Raw genomic sequence first — 16,605 nt, 5'->3', positions numbered from 1 at the left:
ATCACATCTACCTCCTGTTCTTTCAACCTACTTACACATTCTGCCAAAACTCTGCCCTTTTTCACTTCTTGTCTTCCCTTCCTTTTAGATTATTTTTCATTTACACTATATATAACATAAAGCTATCTGCATATTGTCTCCAATGTGACAATTAGAATGTGAGTTTCTTGAAGGTAGGGACCATGTTTTTCCCTGTTTTGTATTCATAAGAGTTAGCATAGTGATTGGTCTATAGTAGATGCCTAGTAAATGTGATTGACTAACTCATTTATCATATATTCTTGATCCTCAGGATGCCAGAATTAATGGAAGACTGTTCCAAATGCATCCTAGACCCTAAGACTTGGGGCACCAAAGATACTCCCAATAAATAAGCATTTATTAGTGTAACTATGAAAATGTGGGTTTCAAGACCATGAATTGCCAAAACTGTAAAGATAATTTTTAGTGTCTTGTTTTAAATAAAAAATAAGTGGTCACCATGGGAAAAATTCCCAAATATGAAAATACCCATCAGCTGGGTTTTATTGAGATATTAATTAATATAAATGAAGGAATTAAGGAAAGGGAGAGAGAGAGAATAAGAGAAAATAGTATGAAGGGCCTACGCCAAATGGCCTAGGCCTGAGCCTTAAGAGAGACTAGTCAGTTTTTAATCACTCACCACAAGATCGTCCTAAAGCAAAACTCCAGTCCTTCACTGAAATCCTCAACTCCTGAACTGAGTTCAGAGACCCAGCTCCTCCAACTAAATCCAAACTCCAACTAAATTCAGAGAGGCAGCTCCTCCAAACTAACAGCAAACTCTCCACTAAGTTCAGAGAGCCAGCTCCCTTTAAAGAGAAATTTCTCTTATGTTACCTCCCCTAAAATTTCACATCTACCAATCACAGTAGATGTTTTCCCCAGGACTGACCATTCTTAGTTCACATCTTCTTTTGTTATCACCTTCTCTGAGTAGACTAAAACTTCACACCTCTTGCCTTTTGTAAGTTGCTTGACCTTTTTAGTGATTAATTTAATCTTTATAGGTACTTAGTACCCTTTTGTATTAGATCTAAAAATAGACCTAGCTTAAGGTTCTAGCTTTACTATAAGTATGAGTTGGGGACTTTTCATTGTTCAGTAAGGAGTTTACAACTTTATCTTCTCCTAAAGTATGCCTAAGTATGGGTGGAGTAATGTTAAAATTCCCAATACATTACTGATCAAGTACCTCCATTTGTTACAATAAGGGAATAGCTTAACCAAATCTTCTAAGGTAGAGTCTGAGCAGGTTTTAAGATTCACAATCCCCCCTGATGATCATTGGGAAACTGGTCTCCCCATTGATCATATAACATAATCATCTTGTAGTCCTAAACACACTTCTAACTACAGATGCATACAATATTCAATTTTCAAAGAGGAAATTACAGTAGTTAGGGAGGAATAGAAAAGAAAGAAAGAAAGCAAAACCAATGTTTTGCTAGGCACATTGACAGAAAGACAAATTAGGGGCCCTTTGGCATAAAGGTGTACATTTACAATAAATGTTCAATCAAACTTCAGTTCAATCAACCACATCCAAAGTTCATTCTTTATCTTCTTGCTGTAGTGTAGGGTTTCTGGTATCTTTCTGCAACAGTTCATTCTCTGGATTTAGGAGTTAGCAAGCTTCTTCCTTGAAGATCTTTTCTTGAACAAAATAAAAATCTTGGATTTTTATAAAAATACAATCTCAAACAAAAAATCAAAAATCTTGGATTTTAAATTAAAATACACCCCCCCCCGAAGTAGGTGTTAAAAAACATCCAGTTCAGCTCAGGATGCAATGTTGAGTTATGGGGTGTATGAGTCAATTATCAAAGGAAGAGAAAAACAACAACAAAAAAAATAAGGAAAAAAATTCAAAATAGGCCCTTGTATAGGTCCAATTTAAAGTAATTTCTATCCCACAAATCTGTAGGACAGAATGCAGTAATATTTCACTTACCCATTTGTAGCCAAGACTAAAGGAAGTTGCCATGATATAAGAAGGAAAGAAACTAGAATTCTATTTTGATTGGGAAGTATCATTCCCTCATCTGATTTTTGACATTCTCAGGGATATACGGAGCCAGCATGATAGTCAAATTTTGTACTTGTATGAATACTTCACAAAGAGTGTAGATACAAGGCAGTCCTATGACTTAACATATGTCAAGTGTCGCAACCTCGAGTCTCACATTAGTATTTCATGTGTGCGCTTTTTGGCACTATTCAGGTTGTCTGTGCTCCTTGTTTTTATCCCATTTCCTGGAATCAGATACAAACATTAATCATAGTCCCATAATATTTTATCAATAAATGGCAGGTTCCCATAGTTAAAAGCTTTTGGGTATGCATTGATATTATAGCAAGTATATATATATGTATATATATATATATATATATATATATACATATATATATAAACTTATATTACTGCAGAAAAAATTATATTAATTATATGTACCTTTAGTACAAGAAATTAGAAAAAAACCAAATGTTCTAATCAAAATAAAAGAAAAATAATAATAAAAATAAGGAAAAAATCAGTAATTCAATCTGTTTTTGAAAAAACAGCATCCAATTATCAATGGATTATTATCTCCAATGCATATGATAGGGCACAGTCAATCAGTCTCAACAGAAGATGCTTTCTTCACATGTGAGCAATGAATCCAAGAGTCCTTTTCCTCAACCTTTAAAGATGTTGGAGTAGTTAACAATATTTGGAATTGTCCTTCCCAGGAAGGCTGAGTTGCTCCAGTATACTTGAAATTCTTAATATACACTTTGTCTCCTGGGTTCAGGTCATGAAGAGAAAAGTCTAGTGGTACGGCTTGTACAGCAGCTCCAGATTCATGAAGTTCACGTAGTTTATGCTGTAATTCCTGTATATAGGAAGCAATAGTAATATCTCCCCCTAATAGCAATGTATAAGCTGGGGAGAAAGGCTTAGCCTGTATAGGCAGATGTCCAAAAAGCATCTCAAATGATGAGATGTGTAGGTTTCCTCTAGGCATGATTCTAAGATAAAATAAGGCTAGAGGGAGAATTTCAGACCATTTTAAATGTCTCAGTGCATGATTTTCCAATCATACTTTTAAGTTCTTTGTTCATCCTCTCAACTTGGTCTGAGCTCTGGGGATGATATGGAACATGGAATTTGGGAGTTATCCCCAGGGAAGAATATATCTGATTTAGGACAGAATCAGTAAAATGACTTCCTCTATCTGAATCAATATGTGCTGGTGGGCCAAAGCAAGGAATAATTTCTTTTAAAAGTATCTTAGCAATAAAAGCCGCTGTGACTTGAGTCGCAGGAAATGCTTCCGGCCATCTGGTTAGTTGATCTACTATGACTAGACAAAATTTATAACGTCCAACCTTTGGCATTGTTATGAAATCTATCTGAAGATATTCAAAAGGTGTGTGAGCCAGAGGACACCCACCAAAGGCTTTTCCATGAAATGCATGTTGGTTATATGCTTAGCAGGTAGAGCAGGCTGAACATACTTTAGAGGCTATAGTGGCTATATCAGGGGCTATCCATACTCTCTTAACAGAGTCCACGATGCCCTGAGTGCCAAAGTGACCATTTTTATGAATAGATTGGCAAATTTGGTGATAGAAACTTCTAGGGATCAGGGGTTTTCCTTCAGATGACACGCATACTCCATTAATCTGTTTTGCTTTGAATTTTTGTTTCCATTTTTCCACTTCCTTTCCATTATAGGAAAGTGATAAATTTAAATAATCAGTGGTTGTTAATATTAAAATTAATTCAGGTCCTTCTATGGCTGCTAGCTTTGCAGCGGCATCTGCTCAATCATTTCCTCTAGAGACAGGGTCAGTGCCACCTGTATGGGCAGAGCAATGAACTACAGCTAGGGCTTCAGGAAGCTGGAGAGCAGAAAGAACTTCATTAATAATTTATGCATTAGCTATAGATTTTCCAGCTGAGGTTAAAAATCCTCTCTGGAGCCATAGCATTCCAACTGAGTGACAAATACCAAAAGCATATCTAGAATCCATATAAATTGTTTCCTTTTATCCTTGGCAATTATACAAGTGTGCTTCAGAGCTATGAGTTCTGCTCCTTGAGCACTAATATTAGAGGGCAGTGAAGCTGACCACTCCATGGCAAATTCTGTGACTACAGCAGTTCCAGTGTTGTGTATGCCATCCCTCATAAAAGAGGAACCATCAGTAATTAAGATCAGATCTGTATTGTCTAAGGGAGTGTCCAAGATATTATCTTGAGTCTTTTCTGCCATGGACACTAGTGTTTCACAATTGTCTAATGGTTCTACTGAAGTTGGTAAATCTGGAAGCAAAGTGGCAGGGTTAAGAGTTCTAAAGTGTTTCAAGGTAATGTTTTCACTATTTAACAAGGTTATTTCAAACCTTGTAATTCTCTGATCTGAGAATGCCTGTGTTCTATGCTTTAGCAACAATGCTTCTACCTCATGTGGGCACATAATTGTTAATGGGCATCCCAATACTAGATCGACAGTTTTTGTCACTAGTAAGGCTGTAGCAGCTACTCCTCTAAGACATGGTGGTGCTCCTGATGCTACTGGGTTCAGTTGGGCAGAATAATAAGCAATTGGGTGCTGAGGAGGTCCTAAAGACTGGGTTAAAACACCTGACGCTACTCCTCTTCGTTCATGTACATACAAAGTAAATGGCTTGTTGTAATCTGGGGTGCCTAGAGCAGAGGCAGACAGGATAGCCTTTTTAGATCTGATAGAGCTGACAAGTGTTCTGGCTCTAATTTGAGGGGTTCAGGAACTGAATCCTTTGTTAGTGCTATAAGGGGTTTAGTAATTTCCCCATAGCAAGGAATCCATTGTCTGCGAAACCCTGTTGCTCCTAAAATTGCTCTCAACTGTTTCTTAGCAGTAGGAGAACTTAAATTTAGAATATTCTCAAATCATTTTGGAGAAATATAGCAAGCACCCGCAGTCAGGATGAACGCCAAATATTTTACTTTAGGGATATACCACTGAACTTTATCCTTTGAGATTTTATGCCCCCTTTTGTGTAATTCCAATAGAAGGGTTTTGCTATTTCTGACATGTTTCTGCATCTGTTAAAGCCAAGAGTAGATCATCTACATATTTTGATTAATTTGCTATTTTTAAATGTTATATTATCTGTGTCTTGGCTCAAAATTTGCACATATAAACTCGGGCTTTCCACATAACCCTGTGGCAAACAACTCCATGTATATTATGAACCCTTCCAGGTAAAAGCAAAAATATGACTGGAGTTCTCATGTATAGGTATGGAAAAGAAAGCTGAGCACAAGTCTACTACTGTAAAGTATGTAGCTGTGCTAGGAATAGAGGAAATAATAGTATTTATGTTGGAAACTATGGAGTGTCTCTTTATAACATGATTGTTCACTGCCCTTAGATCCTGTATGAATCTATAGAGGTGCTTGCCATTGGGCCCTCTTTTTGGTTTCTTAACTTGGAGGATGTGTGTGTTGTATTCAGATTTACAAGGGATTATTATTCCTTGTTTAATTAATGAGTTAATTACTCAGGTAATACCCTCAATTGCCTCTTTTGAGAGAGGATACTGAGGAATGGAAGGAGGTGAGCTAGATTTAGTTTTTATCTGCACAGGAAGAGCAGATTTAAGTAAGCCTACATCAGAAGATGTGGCCCAAAGAGACTCCAGTATATCTTCAGGTATTTCAAAAGTGGGAGGCTCTTTTGCCTCCTGGCTCTCTGAGAGAAGTACAGGGAGTAATTGAAAGATTCCTCCGGTACTTCCAATATTAAGGAACCATCTGAGGAGCAAGTTATTGTTGTTCTGAGTTTGCATAGAAGGTCCCTCCCCAGTAAATTTAAAGGGGAGTCAGGCATCAAAAGGAAGGAATGTTGTATACCTACTATGTGCCAGGGAGCCTGGCATAGTGAGTCAAGAAGGTTTTGACTTAAGTCCTGCCTTTGACCTATATTGACTATGTGATCCTGGGCAAGTCAAATAATCTCTCAGCATCCTCAGAAAATTCTCTAAGATTATAAATTGAAGGTCAAATATTGATTTAAGTTGGCAGAGTTTACTCAAAGGAAGAATTATCTGTACTGCTGATATTAAAGATCTGATCCCCTTTCTCTGCTCTCAACCCCATCTGTCAAATGTGTCAGGCACTGAACAAAGTGAATCCTGGGTATACAAAGACAAAAATAAAATAATCTCAGGCTACAAGGAGCTTATAAGTACATTTATAAATATCAGTGAAGACATATACATCTTATGTGTACAAATAAGTACAAATTAAACAAACATAGATAAATACATATTACTTTGAATGATTGTTGGTCAGGCTGAAGGCAACCCAACTTAGTGAATAAAAAGCTGGCCTTAGAGTCAAGAGGAAGTAGTTCCAGGTCCCACATCTGACATCTAATGGGAGTATAACCCTTAGTAAGGCAGTTGGTGACTTACTCTTGGTGCTCAAGACAATTCACTAAAAATGTAATCAGTTACCAATAAATCAAAAGTATTTATTAAATATTTGCCAATTAGTTGCCAAATCTTTCCATTTCTTCTTTTTATTTTAATTTTTAAAATTTTCTTTATTTTTTCAGTTACACATAGAAACAATTTTTGACAATTATTTTTTGACATTTTAGAATTCAAATTCTCTTCCTCCATCCCTTCTCCCTGGCCTCCCTGAGGTGGTAAATAATCTGATATAGATAGTGCCAGTGCTTTCATGAAATACACAATTCCATATTGCCTATTTTGTAATAGAACACACATATCACATATACAACAAAAAAGCTCCTAAAGGAAATAAGATGGAAAGTGGCATGCTCTGATCTGCAATTAAATTCTAACAGTTCCTTCTTTGACTGAGAATAACATTTTTTCATCGTGTTCCCATTATTTTTTCACAGGTATTTCATCTTACATCTCTTCTTTGTTGTTTTAAAACCCTTACCTTCTGTCTTAGAATCAATAGTATCAGTTCTAAGTCAGAAGAGTGGTAATGGCTAGGCAATTGATATTAAGTGACTTGCCCAGGATCATACAGCTAGGAAGTGATAGAGGCCAGATAGGAACCCATGTCCTCCCATCTCTAGATCTGGCTCTCTATTAACTGAGCCAACTAACTGCCCCTCTAAACCTTGTTCTTAATCACATAGACACTACCTTCCTTATCCCTTTTCACAGATTATTACAATGGCTTCCTAATTGGTTCCCCTTCATCAGGTCTCTCTCCACCTTAATCCATTCTTGACACTGTTGTCAAAGCAATTTTCCTCATGTACATATCTAACCATGTTACTCTCCTACTCAACTTAATTCAATTCTTCTTTATATTAGTATAAAACATAAACTAATCTGTGTAGCTTTTAAGTCCTTTTACAACCTGGCTCCAATATATCTTTCCAGATTCATCATATAGTCTTACCCTCCCACACTTTGAAACTTCAGTCTCCATGTCTTTATAACAGCTGACCCCCATGCCTGGGATGCATTTTCTTTAGTACATCTATTTTGAAATGTCCATCCAAGAAGCAATTGGTGATGAGGGATTATGTATCAGGAGAAGGAATGAAACTGAATATATAGATCTGAGGTACAGATGGTGCTATCAAAACTGACAGAGCCAGAGAAAGTATCGAGAAGAAAGTAAGTGAAGGGACAGAGAGCCTTGGGGAGTACCTACAGTCAAGGGATATGATGTAGATGATAAACCAACAAAGGAGACTGAGAAGGAATAATTTTACAGGTAGAAGAAGAACAAGAAGAGTATTCTCAGAAAAGCCCAGGGAGATAGTATCTAGAAGAGGTTGGTGAATGGTATCAAATGCAAGTGAGGTTAAAATGTTTTGAGGAGAAGAGGGAACTTTGGAAGCTCACATTGTATGACCTCAGTTTTTTGAGTAAAGAGGCACGGTTCTAGGCTTAGAGGGGAGGGGTAGATGTGAGAAGTTCAAAGAGAGAAGTTTAGAAAAGCTTTTTTGGGAAGTGAAATAAAGAGCAATTTAGGGAGGAATAAAAAAATTGCTTTGTTGTAGTGAGGACTTAGTTGAAGTTAGAAAATGTGAATTCATAGCCACATTCAGTCAGCATAGTTGTTTGAATTTCTCCAGTGCAGCATATGATAAAGAATGGAGGAGGTGGATTAAGGGAGTAAACCAGGGCTAAAGTTTGGCTAAGAATGAGCATTGATGAGGAGGCAAGGGATTTGAGAGTGAAGAGCTGTGTTATGTTGAATTGGTTCACTAATGGGACAGTACTGAAAAGGGAGAGAAGAGAGAACAAAGGCAATAGCCTGAGAAAGTACTAAGGGATAGGGAGATTGGAAGTATGAGTGAAAGTGAAGACAAGTTTGAGGAAGGAAGAGGCACAGAGAGAGATAGAATACAAGAGGAAACAGAATGACTCATACCTTGCGGAGAAGGTGCTCTCTGCTTTGGTTTAGAAAGTTCACCATAAGTCACTTCTTACACCTAGAAAATCCCAGGTCTGGCCCAAAGTAAAAATGCTCGTTTGGGGATGTGATAGTTTGGGTTCCTTTTGGGGTTTTGAGGGAGATGGCCACTGAAATCAGCTCCTACCATCAAATTTTGTAACTTTGGGAGAAGGGAATAATCCTCAGAAGAGACTTGGTGGTAGTAGTTGGGGAAGGAGGGTAAGATTACTATCAGCTAAACACTAAGTTTGATTCCACTCTCCTCAGAATTATGTGAGAGAAGAGAGTGTGCTCCCAGTTTGGGAAGTTTTTGTACATTAGGTCTTGCTCTGTCTTCTCAGTAAATATCTTTTTTTGGGAGTCAAGATGGTGGCTTAAGAGCAGCAAAAGCTGAAACCTCTCTCACTACCCTTCCATACCAATCTTTAAATAGCACTCGAAAAAGACAGAAAACCAAACCCCAAAATAAGAGGGAGCCACAGGACTCTCCTGCTGAACACAACTCAAAAGGTAGGCAGAGAGAGAGAGAGAGAGAGAGAGAGAGAGAGAGAGAGAGAGAGAGAGAGAGAGAGAGAGAGAGAGAGAGAGAGTCAATTTACACCTACTGGGCTGGGACCTGTGATCAGACTTGGGCTAACTGTGGGATTCCTGGGTTGGGGCTGCAACCAAGATGAGTTACCTCAGATCCACCACACAAGGTCCAAGGTTCTGACAGTGGCTGTCAGGGAGATACTTGGGTGGGTGGGTGGGAGCTTCTGTTTGGGTACCCCCCCACCTCCCTCCCCAGCAGGCTACCCTGAAGATTTGGCCTCAGGGCAGATTAGATTTGCATTTGTACCTCTTCATGTTTGCAGGTTAGGTTAACTTGTGTATTTCTTCTTGCATGTGTGTATGCGTTATGCCTAAGAGTATATTTTTCAATTTTTCTTCTTTCTTCATCAAGGAGGTCTATCTTATGGTTACTGTATGTAGTTTTTGAATAGTTATTGTATGTATTACTTGGAGATAGTTCTTTTTTGATTTGTTACTATGTCAGGCAGATAATTGTGGCTGCTATTCTTTCAAATGCAGGTTTTCCTTTTGTATTCTGTGTTAATGGTTGCATATCTTCAGAGACTGTACTATATACTTCAGCTTTAAAGGTGCTTTGCTATACTTTAATCAATCCAACTTGTGCAGGGCTCTCTGTACTGAATTCTAGTGGCAGTATTCTCCAGTGCTTTCCTTTGTTCTCAGTAGGCTTACATTCACCAGGCTTGATATTGCTTTCTTCTTGGGCTATTCGTGTTGCAGTTCATGACTAAGACGTTTTTTTTTTTTCAGATGTCATCAGTATATGTATCGTCACTGATGACATGATCACATTGTTATGTCTAGTGAGATATCTGAAACTATGAAATAATATCTTCTTGGTATACCCTCTCTCTCTTCCTTCCCCCGGTATAGACTGTTTTAGGATGAAGGTTGAGAGATATGGATAACCTCTTTCAGTTCTCATCTACAACTTGCTGTTAAAGTCTTTCCATGACAGATTCAGCCAATGTGAATCTATGCTTCTCTAGCATTCTAGATGTTTGTGTCTGTCCTAGTTGTGAATTTGGAATATTGCTACAAGTTTAAGAGTGTTCTTATTGAATTATTGGTTCTTCTTTTGCTGTAATAACTTATTTCCTTTGCTGTCCCAAGACTAGTCTTCATTCACATAAGGTTTAGTGTAGAATGTTACCCTATGGAACTCCAACTAATCTTGGTTTCACTGTTACAGTATGAATGGTACTTGTCATGTATTTGAAATCATAATATAGAAATGAAATTTTGTATCTATATCTCCTTCTCCAGTTCACAAAATGTTTCTTAATATTCACCTTCCCATTCAGAATCTGTATCAATATTAGCCATGTAATTCAACTTCTCTATAAAGTCTTCTTCATTATCAACCCCTAAGCTTGCCTAATTTTTTTCCAATGGTATGCAGCTTATTCTGTTCCCAAAGAATAATTCTTCATCATTGTATTGTTATGAGTTTGTTTGCACTGGTTCCAGGTATTCTATCTTTTCACTTGTATCCCACACATCCCCTTCTTCGTCTACCTCTTCATAAAGCTTATAAAACTGATAAGGCATTTGTTCTACATCATCTTCATTCATTATAATTACACCTTCTGGTATTCCTTCAGATTCAGTGTCTAAATCTGAATCACTAACTGCAAACTGTATTTGGATCTTGCTCAATGTCATGTGAACTCTTGTCAGATGTTTGTAACTCTGGCTTTGCATTGTGATCTAAGCCAAAGTCACCAGCTTCTGTGTTACTCAAGTCAGTTTCTTTATGTTCCTCACTATTAAGCTTTTGAATGTCATTTTGAGTAGGTAAAGTAGATGGTATGAGGTTATGCAGATCTTCTTCACTGTTAACAATCACAGATCCTACTTTAACACTAGTGTGGGGTTTATGTTTATCTTCTGCCCCACTTCACTGTGTAGAGATAGGAATCTTTCCCTCTAAAGTATCTTGTTCTGGGAATAAATATTATATTTCTGCATTTGCCCCTGTACCATCAGTAATAGGATGTGTGTCTTCATGTTGTCCCCCACAACAACATGTATCTGTTTCTGGTTTAGTAGCCAAGGTGTTCATAACTAATGACTGACTCATTGTCCATGACCTTGCTACCCTCTTCCAGGTGCTTATTTAACCCAGTCAATTCTTCTTGATTTAACTCATTCCCAATGAAATCTTCAATGGAACATGAAACTAAACCATGGAAGTTGCTCTGGCTAGATACCCCTGTGCCCCATAGAACATTGGCACTAACTGAATCCTTGGTTGTTACTAAGTCTGCCATTCCATCCTCAGATTCAAATTCAACTGAAATGTCACCTCCACTGTTTTGAATATGATAATCTTTGTGTTCAAAAGTAATGTCAGCTTCATTATCAGTAAATATTTTCTTATCTGTAACACTCATTGCTGGATGGAAGGTACTAGCTTCTAGATTCAAACTAGATGCATTTACAAAGGGTACCTCTGCCATAAAGCTATTTACAGAATTAACTGCATTAGTGGGGCTTCTGTGAATGTTTTTAGAGCCTGGTTATCTTTATCAACAGTAACCTTTAGGGAAGTGAAATTATGGGTTTCTGAATCTGTCACTAACTTCCTCTTGAGTTCTTGTGACTCTTTCTGTCCCTTTTGCATAATTCAATCCCATTATCCACTCTACACTGGAAAAAGTTTTCTAGGAATGATTTGACTTCCTTTATAGACTTTTCCTGTGTGGTTACTACATTGGTCTTAATCAAATTCTTTCATCTCATTTACAATTTGAGATACTATTTCATTAACTTCTGCCTCGTTTTCTTTAATCAAGCTCTGCCTTTCTCTTGCTTTATTGTGATGGCTATCATTCACAGAATCACTTTCTTGCACCAATTTGCACTATTTCCCAACATTTTACTATTATTTTAATCTTCAGCCTCAGTGTTACTATTTCTTCTTCTATCTCCAAGTGCCTGGCTGCATAATTGCTTTATAACCATCTCTGAATATTTTGGCTTAGCTCCAGTTTCTATTGCCTTTTGCATTTCCCTCAAATCAGGAGCTTATTGTGATGACTTCAACTTGCAGTGTGAGCAGCAAGTGGATTTCTTGAACCTAGTTCCTCCATTATGTTTTTCTCAGTTATTATTCTCCTGTTTCTTCTTTAAGAAATAGTCTCTAATCAAGTGCCCTTTCTGGTGGCAAAAGAAGACAAATCATGGATATCAGTCACTCTGGTACCTCCCTTTATTCAGCCTCATCCATCACTAATTCATTTTATGACAGCATCTCTTCCCTTATCTCCAACAGTGAATTGACCCACACCTTTATTGCTTGTGGATTTGCTCGTCTTATTTTTTCTCATTCTTCTTTGCTTTACAGTCCTCATCTGATACCTAGGGTCCACCATTCGGCAAGTCCAAATTGAACTGAAGTCTCTTCAGCTCAAAAATAAAAAGAAAGGCAGATGTGCTGGGGCCATCAGTCCACAATGCCTTGACAGAGTCATGTGTGGTAGCTGGGGAGACCACAGAGTGATCCTTGGCGAGATGTGACTGCCCACTCTATTCCCCCTTGCATGACTTCTTTCATCAATGCCCCTTACCTATGAATTGACATGATTATTATTCCCCCTAATCTCAAAAGAAATAATGCAAGAGCAAAACACATGTACCCTTATTCCTCAAACCATCACCAAAAGATCAGACCCTCAAACCCAATCCCAAAAAGACTATCATGGGTTAACTTTTACTTAGGTACATAATTCCCAGCAAAACCATAGCTACAGGCCAAGCCCAAAACTTTCTCATGAAGCCGGCACACAAATCAATCATAGAGGCCCATATAATACGTACAGGTACATTACAGGTACATTAAGCTTCAATATGCCTCAGTGACTCAATTACACAAATCAGTAACTCAAACTCCCTAGTAAGCCACCTGTAACCAAATCATTTATCTTGTGTGCAACCTTTATTCTGTCTGTAATAACAATACAAAAATATAGAATGTTAATCAAGTGATTTGTTAAAAGTGAATGTATCACTTTTCCAATTATCTCTCTTTCATTTTGTCTATCTGCATGCCAAGAAAATGGGTATAAAGATAAAGATCAAATATCAGGAAAGTGGAGAGCAGCTGAGATGCAAAGCAATCCCATGGCCATTATGATTAAGCTGTCTTCCGTTTGTTATTTATTTATTTTGACTGATTGTTCACCACCTGTAGGGAACCCTGGAGTCATAAGTGGGGCTGGACCCTGACCATGACACTAGTGCAAATATTAATAATATGGAAATAGGTCTTGATCAATGACAAATGTTAAACACAGTGGAATTGTGCATCAGATATGGGGGGGGGGAATATGGAGGAAGGGGAGGGAAAGAACATGAGTCTTGTAACCATGAAAAAATATTCTAAATCATCTCATTAAATAAAAAATTTAAAAAAGAATAGTTTTATGAATGCTAAAGCTGAGAAGAAGCTAAAGTCAGCTATTAAAGGTAACGATAATCAAAACACAAAGGGAGGGAGGAATAAGCTATATTTCTGGGGAGGACCAATGAAAGGATAGGATCCTTGTTCAGGTTAACAGGATGGTGATAACTGATAACAAGAGAAGATAGAATTGCCCAACTCTTGTTTTCCTTCTGTTTTCTCTGGCAAGGAGAATGTTTGGACTAGAAAGAATGGAACAAAATGGGTAATAGTGAGTTGATACCAAAGATAAGTAAGGAGATAATAAGAGTTGCCCTCAATGAGTTCAGGTCACCTGACCCAGGTGAACTACATCCTAGAGCTCTTAAAGAACTAGTAAATGTGAATTAAGAACCACTGTCAGTCTTTGAGATGTTATTTTAAAAAATAGGTCATCTAGAAAGATGTACAGAAATTAAAATGAGAAAACAGTGTTTTAAAAGTGTGAGAATGAATAGAGATCTTAAGACTCTGATTGGAAAATTGTGCACTGAGACTCACTTAAAAAGGCCTAAAGTTCTCCCTCTAGCTCTATTTTATCTTCAAAGCAGGCCTGGGGTATCTACATGTCTTACCATTTGAGATTCTATTTAGACATCCTCCTATACAGGCTAAGTAAGCCTTTTTCTCCTGCATTCACATCATTACTAGGCAGGGGGACATGTCTATTGCTTCCTATATATAGGACTTACAGAACAAATTGCAAGAACTGCATGAATTCAGATCTGCAGTACAAGCAGGACCTATAGATTTCTCACTTCATGAGCTACACCCAGGAGACAAGGTTTACATAAAGAACTTTCAGTGCACTGGAGGAACTCAGTCTGCCTGGGAAAGTCCATTCCAAATCCTGTTAACCACTCTGACAACTATCAAAATTGGAGAAGACTCTTGGATTCATTGCTCACATGTAAAAAGGGCACTTTCTATTGGCACCAATTGAATATATCCTGACTCATGCAATTAAAAAACTTTTACTCCTCCTATGACTAGATTAGAGATAATACCATTACAAAAGTTCATAGACAAGTTGGATCCTATTTTGGCTGAAGTATTGTCATGGAATGTGAACTATGAATTTTTTATTTTTTTATTTGCAATAAGCATATTTGATTTTATTAGCCCTAATATCAGTGCATATCCAGAAGCTGTAGACTATGGAAAACTGCCATTGATGATTGCTAAATATTATGGGACTTTGATTAAATAATTGTTTCTGATTTCAGAAGAAGGGATCACAAAAGAGTCACAGTACAATGCCAAGAACAAGGTCAAGGAGACCAACAATCCCTTTGGGGTTAATAAGAATCTGTACCAAGACAGAGGACTTGTTTGAAGTTTGAGGAAGTGTTCGTTTGACAACATCAGATTCTGGACTCCCCCATGCCACATTCCGGCAAGTGTTTGGCTTAGTTTGGCTGCCATTTTGGCTCCTCTATCCCTGAGAGTGAAGGAAAAATCAGACCAGGGAATCACACATTTCCCTTTTACTTCAAAATCTAGTCCCTTTTCTCTCTTTATAGTATGGAATTGTTCTGTAGTCCTGTAAAACCTCCCGGCCCGCGAGAGGTTTCAAGGAAGGAAAATAGAGACAGGATAGAAGTTTTTGATCCCGCGAAGGGCGTGAACGAGCCGGCTTTAGAGATGTAAATAATCGAGTCAGTAATCAATTGTTGATTTTCGGGAGCCACAGCCTGCTCCGACCACTGGGCATTACTATCCAGGCTATCCCACCCAATGAGGTAGATAATGCTAGGTATTAGCATTAGAAGAGAGAGAGAGAGGAAGGCCTGACTGAAAGGCCAGGCCTCAGGGAGAAAGATAGAGAGGAGAGAGAAAGGGGAGAAGTTGCTCCATTGCAAACCTGTCGGTGTCCTCCAAGTGGGCGGAGCTGGCTGCGTCAGTTCCTTTTATTCTCTTTGATATACAAATGAGCTCAATACATATTGATCAGTTACATGATGCCTCAATACATATGGATGAGTTACCTAGTGTATTGCCATTGGATAATTGCAACTTATGACAAGGTGAAGGTGGGGTTATTATCCTCAGGTGAGTGACACAGGAGGAAGCAAGGTTTCGCACCTAAACTTCAGCCATGAATGAAGGATGGCCATGTGCTCACTCACAATCCTTGTCTCTCCATAATACCTATGGGCTGGACTGCTATATCCTGGCTGCTGGATTGGGTAAGTACTATATTTTTGCAGTTGTCCTATAGTCTTGTGGGACAGAAATCACTTTAATTTGGCCCTGATTTAAGAACCTGTTATGGGTTTATTCTTTCTTACTCAGAATTTTATACACATAGATTTTGATTTTTTTTCTTCCCAAAATTTAATTTTTTCTCTTCTATTTTTTTTAGGCTTTTGGTTTTTCTTTTGAGAATTGATTCATATACCCAGTAACTCAGGCGTGTATCCTGGGTTGATCCAGGTGTTGGTCAACACCTTCCTCAGTGGGGATTGTATAATTTTCATAAAATTTAATATTTAAAAAAATTTTTAGAGAAATTTCAGAAAAAGAAGCTTACTAACTCCCTGAATGAAGAAAGTGAACTATTTGGAGAAGGCACCATAAAGAAGTCTGTGGAAACCATACAGTGCATCAGAAGATCTAGAATGAACTTTGGATATAATTAATTGAACTGAAGGTGGTTGAACATGTTTATGTTGAATGTAAACTCTCATGCCAAAGGGGATTTGCCCCCAATTGGCTTTTTGTCAATGTACCTACTAATCATTGGTTTTGTTCTCTCTCTCTTTTTTTACTTTTTTACCAACCTTTAATTTAATCAATTAAGAATTTAAAGTACCTCTATTTTCACTAAGTAAGAAAATTCACAAGTCACTTAGTAGGGAAAAAAAAGTTCACACCTCCAAAGTCCATAAGCACTGCCTCCCCTTGGGCAGAGGTAGGCAAATTTGGAGACTGTGATTGGTTTTGTGAGAACAATCTCTCTCTCTCTCTCTCTCTCTCTCTCTCTCTCTCTCTCTCTCTCTCTCTCTCTCTCTCTCTCTCTCTGTTGGTGTTTTTGTAGGACACTCTTCAGTGTGAGCTTTGGTGAGATTCTTGGCAGTCTTAGCCTCATATGCACTGAAAGTTCTTGGTGGATTTTTCAGCATCTCCTGGCTCT

The sequence above is a fragment of the Monodelphis domestica genome, chromosome 4, assembly GCF_027887165.1.
Source record: "Monodelphis domestica isolate mMonDom1 chromosome 4, mMonDom1.pri, whole genome shotgun sequence".
In the NCBI taxonomy this organism is placed as follows: Eukaryota; Metazoa; Chordata; class Mammalia; order Didelphimorphia; family Didelphidae; genus Monodelphis; species Monodelphis domestica.
This window is presented reverse-complemented; position numbering follows the sequence as displayed.